The following is a 9,928-nucleotide window of genomic DNA, read 5'->3' as shown; positions in this document are numbered from 1 at the left end:
AGTCCAAGCTCCAAGGATGGAAAACTCTTCATTTTGTTGAATGACTTCTTCCCTGAGTGATGTTATGAGACTGAAAGGGCAGGTGCTGGGGCAGCCGCAGTGGCTTCCCAAGTCAGGGAGCTTGAGGTGGTGCAGTAAAGACTCTTTTCTTTTCTCCTTTTCCTTTCTTCCTTCCTTGCTTTCTTGCTCTTTTGCCTCTTTTTTTTTTTTTTTTTTTGTCTTTTTGCTATTTCTTGGGCCGCTCCCACAGCATATGGAGGTTCCCAGGCTAGGGGTCAAATTGGAGCTGTAGTCACCGGCCTACGCCAGAGCCACAGCAACGCGGGATCCGAGCCGCGTCTGCAACCTACACCACAGCTCACGGCAACGCCGGATCGTTAACCCACTGAGCAAGGCCAGGGACCAAACCCGCAACCTCATGGTTCCTAGTTGGATTCGTTAACCACTGCGCCACGACGGGAACTCCCTCTTGCTCTTTCGCTTTTTATGGCCACACCTGTGACATATGGATGTTCCCAGGCTAGGGGTCAAATCGGAGCTGCACCTGGCAGCCTCCGCCACAGCCCCAGCCAACACCAGATCCGAGCTGCACCTGTGACCTACACCACGGCTCATGGCAACACCGATCCTTATCCCACTGATTGAGGCCAGGGATCAAACTTGCATCCTCATGGATATTAGTTGGGTTCGTTACTGTTAAGCTACAATGGGAACTCCTGCTTCTTTATTTTCACCCATTCTCCTTCCACCTCCTCTCTGTCTCAACCCAGAATTAAAAAGGATCTCAGCTGGAGGGAACCTCTGAGATCATCCACTCAGGCTGCCTCATTTTTTTGTTGTCATTGTTGGTGAAATAGCCCTTGGGTTGCTGATAAAGGAAATGAATTTGCATCCTGGCTCCACCACTTCCCGCACGTACAACTGTTGGCAGGTGATTTGACCTCTCTGAGTCAGTTTCTTTATCTATACAATGGGGATAATGATCATCTCTGCCCTGCATTCTCGGATTAGAGAAGAGCTCAAGCTTTGAAGATTAGTAGATCTTAGTTTGAATTCCAGTTCTGCCATTTATTGGCTGTATGACCTTGGGAAGTTAATAGTACCTTTCTAAGCCTCAGTTTCCTCATCTATAAAATGGGTGCACTGAAGTTCCGTTGTGGCTTTTTGGGTTAAGACCCGGACTAGTATCCATGAGGATGCCGATTCAATCCCTGGCCTCGCTCAGTGGGTTAAGGATCCGGCATTGCTGTGAGCTGTGGTGTAGGCTGGCAGCTGCAGCTCTGATTCCACCCTTAGCCCAGGAACTTCCATATGCCACAGGTGCAGCCCTAAAAAGAAAAAAATAAAATAAAATCAGTGCACTAACAGGATCTTGCAGAGCTGTAGTGAGGATTAAATGAGATAGAATGTGTGTACTGTGAGAGTGGTTGGAGGGCCTGTAACATCAGGTTGTGAGCACCCTTTGTGATTCCATGCAAATTGGGTTATTGTCATTAAATGAATTGGCCAAGATTACCTAAGAAGGGCAGAATGCCAGTTAGGGTGTCCAGAAGCATGCAAATGTCCCCAGACTCCCAGCAAATAGGAGTGAATCTACAGCTTCTCATGGGGGGAGCGGGGTGGGGGGTTGGGGAAGGGGGGAGGAGGCAGAGCTCCTTGCCCTGCGTGCTGACATCTCTGGGCTCTGTCAGCCCCGCCTCTCTGTGTCCTGGGCCTGGAACTCTTAGCCTTTTGGAGACACAGGCAAACGCCCAGCTTGGCCACTGTAGAGTTGGGTAAAGTTTATCTCATTTCCTCTTCCCCTCCCCTCCCTTCCCTCCTTCAAATTTCCACACACCCTGCTCTCTGAGAAGGAGCTGGTTTCCTCTCCCTACTGTTGCGGGTCCCTCCCCTCTCCTCCTGGAGCTAAACCTTTGGCATCTGGAGCAGTTTCCTGAATCTGAGGCTGGGCTGGTGGAGACACCAGCAGGAGGTCTCCCCTGCTTCTAGTCCTGCACAGTCTTGGGAACGCCAAAGGCCCGCCCCCAAGGCTTAAGGAAAGAAAGCAAAGGATGTCCCGGGACCACATGTGCCCACGTGACATGGGAACAATTCTAGAGCTTTTGGCATCTGAATAGAACCACGATGGGGAAGAGTTATGGTACCCTGTTGGCCTGCCAGGCCTGTCAGAGAGCAGTCCTCTTCCTGTCCCCTGCCCTGTCTTGACTCACTCCGGCTCAGCTCAGCCCAGCCCTGCTCAGGCCAGGGGCTGGACTCCTTGGCTCCAGGGTACCAAGAGAACGTGGATGACCACCAGGCTAATTTTGGCCCTTGGGACTTTCAAAGCTCTTTACTTACCCATGATCATAAATGGGGACAGTGCCCATTGCAAATCTGGCTGTTTGGAACCTGGGAGCCAGCAGGAGCTCCGGAAGTCCTTAAAGAAGGGGATTGGGGTGGTCATCTGGATAGAAGGGGAGAGTAGGCCTGGAGACTCGCTTAGAGCTAAATTATCGGTGAATGATTTCTTTTGGGGGGGGCTTTTAGGGCTGCACCCATAGCATTTGGAGGTTTCCAGGCTAGAGATCCAATTGGAGCTACAGTTGCCAGCCTATGCCACCACCACAGCAACTCGGGATCCAAGCCGAGCCTGCGACCTACCCCACAGCTCATGGCAACGCCGGATCCTTAACCCACTGAGCAAGGCCAGGGATTGAACCCCCAACCTCATGGTTCCTAGTCAGATTCGTTTCCACTGAGCCACAATGGGAACTCCTAGATGAACAATCTTGACAGCATTTTTGAAACATGATTTAATCTCCACTTTATGTTAAAAGAAGAAAAGTTAGTTGCCCAACTCAAAGAATAGGATTATCGAAGGAAGATCTGTTTTAGGTGGGAGTGGAGATTATCAAAGACCCAAAGCCCTCCCCATCGCCCACCCCCCAGGCCTTTGTTCTGTGTGGAGAACCACCCAGATTCCTCAGATCACTCACTTATCTGCTCACTCACTTATTCATTCGGTGGAGTTACTCCTGGTCACTCATCCTCTTAGCTCTTTCCATGTGTGGGCCAGAGCCTGTGCTAAGTGCATACATTGAATTATTTCATATCATCTTCACCACAAGGTAGATACTGGCAATATAATTGTTCAGATTTTGCTGATAAGGACACCTGAAGAAGTGGATCTCAGATCTGAATTTGTTAGGCTCTCACCCATCCCAGAACTCATTTTGGAGCTGGTAGAATGGCCATGCAAGGAGCATCTGGGCATCTGACCAATCAGTTTAAATATTCCTTCTGCCTCTTACTACCACCTGTGTACTTAGGCAAGTCAGGTCATCATTCTATGCCCCCTTTCCTCATGTACACAATGGGACAACGCTGGTATCGCCTATGGTGGCGTATAGCGACCAGAGTCCTGTTCTGCTTAGGAAGCTTTCTCATTTCTTTTATTTTGATTCTTTTTTTTTTTTTTTTTTTTTGTCTTTTTGCTATTTCTTGGGCCGTTCCCATGGCATATGGAGGTTCCCAGGCTAGGGGTCGAATTGGAGCTGTAGCTGCCGGCCTATGCCAGAGCCACAGCAACCTGGGATCCGAGCTGCATCTGCAACCTACCCCACAGCTCATGGCAACACCGGATCCTTAACCCACTGAGCAAGGCCAGGGATCGAACCCACAGCCTCATGGTTCCTAGTCAGATTTGTTAACCACTGTGCCACGACAGGAACTCTCTAGACTTACCTTTAATTGAGCCAGTAAATTCACATCTTGCTTAGGCTTGTTGAGGTTTTTTGTTTTGTTTTGTATTTCTTTAAGGCTGTACCCATGGCATATGGAGGTTCCCAGGCTAGGGATCAAATCGGAACTGTGGCAGCCAGCCTATAGCACAGCCACAGCAACGCCAGATCCGAGCCACATCTGCAACCTATACCATAGCTCATGGCAATGCCAGATCCTTAACCCACTGAGCAAGGCCAGGGATCAAACCTGCGACCTCATCGCTCCTAGTTGGATTCGTTTCCGCTGTGCCACAACGGAAACATCATTGTTTGAGTTTGCCAACCCTGCAGTATCTAGACTAACATACCACCTTCTATGATTGTTGTAAAAATAAATTGAGATAATATGTATAGCTCTTGGCAGAGTTATTGGTACATGGTAAGCACGCAACAGGTGATCGTTTATATTATAATGAATACTGTGCACCAGTCCCTGTGCTGGGCACTAGGGAATTAGAGGGGAATGAGACTTGGTACCTGCCTTTGAGAATCTCACACTCTAATGAAGGAGACAGACATATATAAAATACCTAAGACACGATTAAGTACTGGGTCCCATGGCAATATGGAGTAACTAATTGTCTAGGGTGAAGGGTAGGTGGGTTGGAGAAAGATTCCCAGAGGACATGAAACTAGGAGGAGTCTTAAATGATGGGTGGGTGTTCGTAATGGACAGAGTGGGTGTTAGGGTTGAACTGTTCCCCCCCCAAAAGAAATGTTGAAGTCCTACCCCCCAATATCTTGGAATATGACCTTATTTAGAAATCGAGCCATTGGAGATATGATTAGTTAAGATAAGGCCACACTGGCGTAGGGTGGGCTCCCAATCCAATATGACTAGTATCCTTATAAGAACTTGATCATGTGAAGATACAGAGACACAGGGAGAATGCTATGTGTAGATGGAGAAGAGACTGGAATAAAGCCAAGGATTGCTGGCTACCACCAGAAGAAGGGGAGGGGCGTGGAACAGATTCTTCCTCAAAGCCCTCCAAAAGAACTAACACTGTTGACACCTCGATTCTGGACTTCTAGCTTCTAGAACTGTGAGAGAGTAAGTTTCTATTGTTTTAAGGCATTTGTGTGGTACTTTGTTATGGTGGCCCTAGGAAACGAACAAGTGGACATAGCAATGCTGGCAATGCCTCACCTGTACCCTTAGCCACCCCAGAGGTCATCTCCAGTGTCTACCTCCAGTGGACAGATCCTGGCTTCCTACCTTAAGCATACCCTAGACTCAGTCCATACATAAGATAGATCAGAAATGTCAGGGAATTAAAACCTGGAGAGGGATTGGAATCCACAATTTATCCAGAATCCCTAAAATTGGAGTTCCCACTGTGGCTCAGAGGTAACCACCCCAACTAGTATCCATCAGGATGCAGGTTTGATCTCTGGCCCCACTCAGTGGGTTAAGGATCCTGAACTGCTACGGCTGTGATGTAGGCTGGTGGCTGCAGCTTCGATTTGACCCCTGGCCTGGGAACTTCCATACATGGCTGTGGGTTCGGTCCTAAATTAAAAAAAAAAAAAAAAAAAAAAGAATTCGTAAAACCAGTAAAAAAAAGACAAACATCTCAATAGGGTAGTAGGCAAAAGACTTGAACAATTTTACAAGAAGAAATGAGGGTGAAAAGACTCTACAAGTTTCCAAGTCTTCAAACTTGGCCACATGAAAATGAAGGAGTTTTGTTCTGTGAAGGATGTCACAGATAAAGCTATAAGAAGCTTAAAAAACTGGGGGGAAGAAAACCCATTTTTTCAATGGGTAGATCACAGCAGATGAATAACATAGTGACTGTGTAATAAACATGACAAATCAACAAGAAAAAGGAAATTCTACAGAAAGATGACCAAAGGATATGACTGGGCAGTTTACAGAAGTACAAATGGCCAGAAAGTCTTTGCTCAACCTTCTCATAGTCATGGGAACGAAATTAAGACAATGAGATATCACTTTGCATCCATCAAAGTGGTAAGGAGGAAAAAAAAAAGTAAGAGGGTAAATGTTGGCAAAGATGAGGGGAGATTTTAAACTAGTACAGTATTAAGGAGAGCAATTTAGCAGGACTTGAAATTATCTATATGTTTTCCTTGAGAGTCACTGATCCCAGCCCTAGGTAAACAGAGACATGCTCAGATGCATCCATAAAAGGATTCATATGAGGATGTTTTCTGAAAAGGTTTAAACTCTTACTTTTCACTTTTAAGTTTTTCATCAATTCATTCATTTTTTAAATTTATTTTTAAAAATTACTCAATGAATTTTATTGCATTTACAGTTGTACAACAATCATCACAACCCAATTTTATAGCATTTTCATGCCAAACCCCCAGGGCATCTCCCCACCCTCCCATCCCGTCTCATTTGGAAACCGTAAGTTTTTCAAAGTCTGTGAGTCAGTATCTGCTCTGCAAAGAAGTTAATTGTGTCCTTTTTTTAGATTCCACATGTAAGTGATAGCATATAATGTTGATGTCTCGCCATCTGACTGACTTCACTTAGCATGATAATTTCCAGGTCCATCCATGTTGCTGCAAATGCCCTTATTTTTTTCCTTTTAATGGCTGAGTAATATTCCATTGTGTATATGTACCACATCTTCTTTATCCACTCCTCTGTCAATGAACATTTAGGTTGTTTCCATGTCTTGTTATTGCATATAGTGCTGCAATGAACACTGGAGTGCATGTATCTATTTGAGTCATGGTATTCTATGGATAGATGTCCAGGAGTGGGATTGCTGGATCAAATGGTAATTCTCCATACTGGAGGAGTCTCCATACTGTTTTCCACAGTGGTTGCTCCAAATTACATTCCCACCAACAGCGTAATAGGGTTCCCTTTTTCTCTCCATACCCTATCCAGCATTTATTGTTTGTAGATTTTTTTTTGTCTTTTTTTTTCTAGGGCCACACCCGTGGCATATGGAGGTTCCCAGGCTAGGGGTCTAATCAGAGCTGTAGTCGCTGGCCTATGCCAGGGACACAGCCATGCCAGATCCGAGACACATCTGCAACCTATACCATAGCTCACGGCAACGCCAGATCCTTAACCCACTGAGCAAGGCCAGGGATTGAATCCGCAACTTCATGGTTCCTAGTCGGATTCATTAACCACTGAGCCATGACGGGAACTCCAATTGTTTGTGGATTTTCAATGATGGCCATTCTGGTCAGTGTACACCCATTCATTCTGTAATTCAAATTTTTAGTAATTCTAGTATGAGATAGAATTCCAATTTGATTTTTTCCCATATGGATATCCAATGATCCTAGTACCACTAACTGAATACTCTGTCCTTGCTCCAGAGATCCACCATGACAGCTATGTCAAACTTCAGTTCTATATATGGGTGGTTTGGTTGGACTTTCTATTATGTTCCATTGGTGAATTTTTTTCATGTCTACACCCATGCCATATCTGTCTTTATTATAACTTTATAATAAGTGTTGATTTCTGGAGGCCCTCACCTTCCTCCACGTGCTCCCACCCCCATCTTGGGCCTTTGATCTTCTATATACCTTTTATAATCGGTTTTTCAATGTCCATTGAAAACTCTTATACAGCCTCTGAAGGAATTTGTAAAAGGTTGGAGTGTTCTGTTTTCTGATGTTTTGGTAGAATTTTCCTGTAAAGCCATCCTGAGCCTCAATTTTTTTTTTTAAAGAAAAAAAAATAAACTATCAATTTAATTTCTTTAAATGTTAAAGAGCTATTTGGTTTTCTTATTTCTTCCTGAGTCAGTTTTAGTAATCCAGTTGTGTGTGTGTCTGTGTGTGTGTGTGTGTGTGTGTGTGTGAGATTTATTTATTTATTTTTGGTCTTTTTAGCACCGAACCCACGGCATATGGAAGTTTCCAGGCTAGGGTCAAATTGGAGCTGCAGCCGCAGGCCTATGCCACAGCCACAGCAAAGCCAGATCCGAGCAGAGTCTGCATCTTACACCACAGATCAAGGCAATGGTAGATCCTTAACCCACTGAGCCAGGCCAGGGATCGAACCTGAGTCCTCATGGGCACTATTTGGGTCTGTAACCACTGAGCCGCAATGGGAATTCTTTTTTTTTTTTTTTTTTTTTTTTGTCTTTTCTAGGGTTGCTCCTGCAGCATATGGAGGTTCCTGGGCTAGGGATCTAATCGGAGTTGTAGCCACCAGCCTACACCGCAGCCACAGCAACGCCAGATCCAAGCTGCGTCTGCCACCTACACCACAGCTCACGGCAATGCCAGATCCTTAACCCACCGAACAAGGGCAGGGACCGAACCCGCAACCTCATGGTTCCTAGTCGGATTCGTTAACCACTGAGCTAGATGGGAACTCCCGCAATGGGGATTCTGTGTGTTATTTTTTAATTTCATTCAGTTTTTTGGTAGGGGCCACACCTGTGGCATATGGAAGTTCCCAGGTTAGGGGCTGAATCAGAGCTGCAGCTGCCAGCATATGCCACAGATATAGCAATGCCAGATCTGAGCTACATCTGCAACCTATGCTGCAGCTTGTGGCAAAGCTGGATCCTTAACCCACTGAGCAAGGCAAAGTATTGAACCCACACCCTCAAGGATACTAGTTAGGTTCATAACCTGCCAAGCCACAGCAGGAACTCTGTGGGTGTGTTTTTTACAGCTTTTGTCAGTTTCATCTAAAATTTCAAAATTCCTTGAGTTCCCGTCATGGCTCAGTGGTTAACGAATCCAACTAGGAACCATGAGATTGCAGGTTCAATCCCTGACCTTGCTCAGTGGGTTAAGGATCCAGTGTTGCCATGAGCTGTAGTGTAGGTCGAAGACACGGCTCAGATTCCACGTTGCTGTGGCTCTGGTGTAGGCCGGTGGCTACAGCTCCGATTGGACCCCTAGCCTGGAAACCTCCATATGCCGAGGGAGTGGCCCTAGAAAAGGCAAAAAGACAAAAGAATTAAAAAATAAATAAAATAAAAAAATACAATTTCAAAATTCCTGGCATAAAGTTATATAGGGTGTCCTATTTATTATCTTTGAAATTTCTGATATTATCAGTCTTTGTCTGTGACTTAGCACATGGTTGATCTTTGTGAATGTCCCACAGGTATAGGAAATGGATGTTTTATGTTTGTTGGACCTAAAGTTCTATATGGTGTTTGGGACTTATTAATCATGCTCTTCAAAAAATGATGCCTTTCTGGAGTGCCTGCTGTGGCTCAGTGGTAATGAACCCACTAGTACCCATGAGGACCCAGGTTTAATCCTTGGCCCTGCTCAGTGGGTTAAAGATCCAGTGTTGTTATGAGCTGCAGTGTAGGTCACAGACATGGCTTGGATCCTGTTTTGCTGCGACTGTGGTGTAGACCAATAGCTGCAGCTGCAACTCGACCCCTAGCCTGGGAAGTTCCATATGCCAGGAGTCCAGTGCTAAAAAGACCAAAAAAAAAAAAAAAAAAAAGCCTTTCTTATTTGTGTCTAATGTATTAGTTTTGGGGAGAGGAGATTTCTTAAAATCTCTAGCTAAAACTATTCATTATATATATTTTCCATGTGTTCATATCAGTTGTTGCTTAATATTTTTTAAAGCCATATTGTTAGGTCCATATATATTTGTGACAATTATCTCCTTTTGGCTTATTGTTTATTTATATATATTATCCCTTTTTATTTCTCATGATTTACAAAACACCTATGGAGTTCTCGTTGTGGCTCAGCAGAAGCGAACCTGACTAGTATCCATGAGGATGTGGGTTCACTCCCTGGCCTTGCTTGATGGGTTAAGGATCCTGCATTGCCATGGCTGTAGTGTAGGCCAGCAGCTACGACTCCCTTTCTACCCCAGCCTGGGAACTTCCACATGCCATGGGTGTGTCCCTAAAAAAGACAAAAAACAAACAAACAGAACACCTATATCTTTGTCCCCTGATATTAATCCTCTGATTAATATCCTGGTAATCCCTTTTATTTTAAGGGTTTTAGCATGCCATAGACCCCTTTGACAACCTGGGGAGGCCTGTTAACCTCTTTTCAAAATAATGTTTTAAATGCTTAGGATTATAAAGTAAGCCAGTTGTACTGAAATACAGTTATCAAATATTTAAAATATTTATGTACTTCTTTTTTCTTTTTTGGCCTTGCCACTGTATATGGTGTTCCTGGGCCAGGGATCATATCTGAGCCACAGTTACCACCTAGGGTGTAGC

This window comes from Sus scrofa, chromosome 6, assembly GCF_054392235.1.
Source record: "Sus scrofa isolate SSC_HxYL_T2T_F1_AM1 chromosome 6, Sscrofa_HxYL_maternal_Yorkshire_Landrace_v2.0, whole genome shotgun sequence".
Lineage (NCBI taxonomy): Eukaryota > Metazoa > Chordata > Mammalia > Artiodactyla > Suidae > Sus > Sus scrofa.
The sequence above is the reverse complement of the archived record's forward strand: the minus strand, read 5'-3'. Positions refer to the sequence as shown.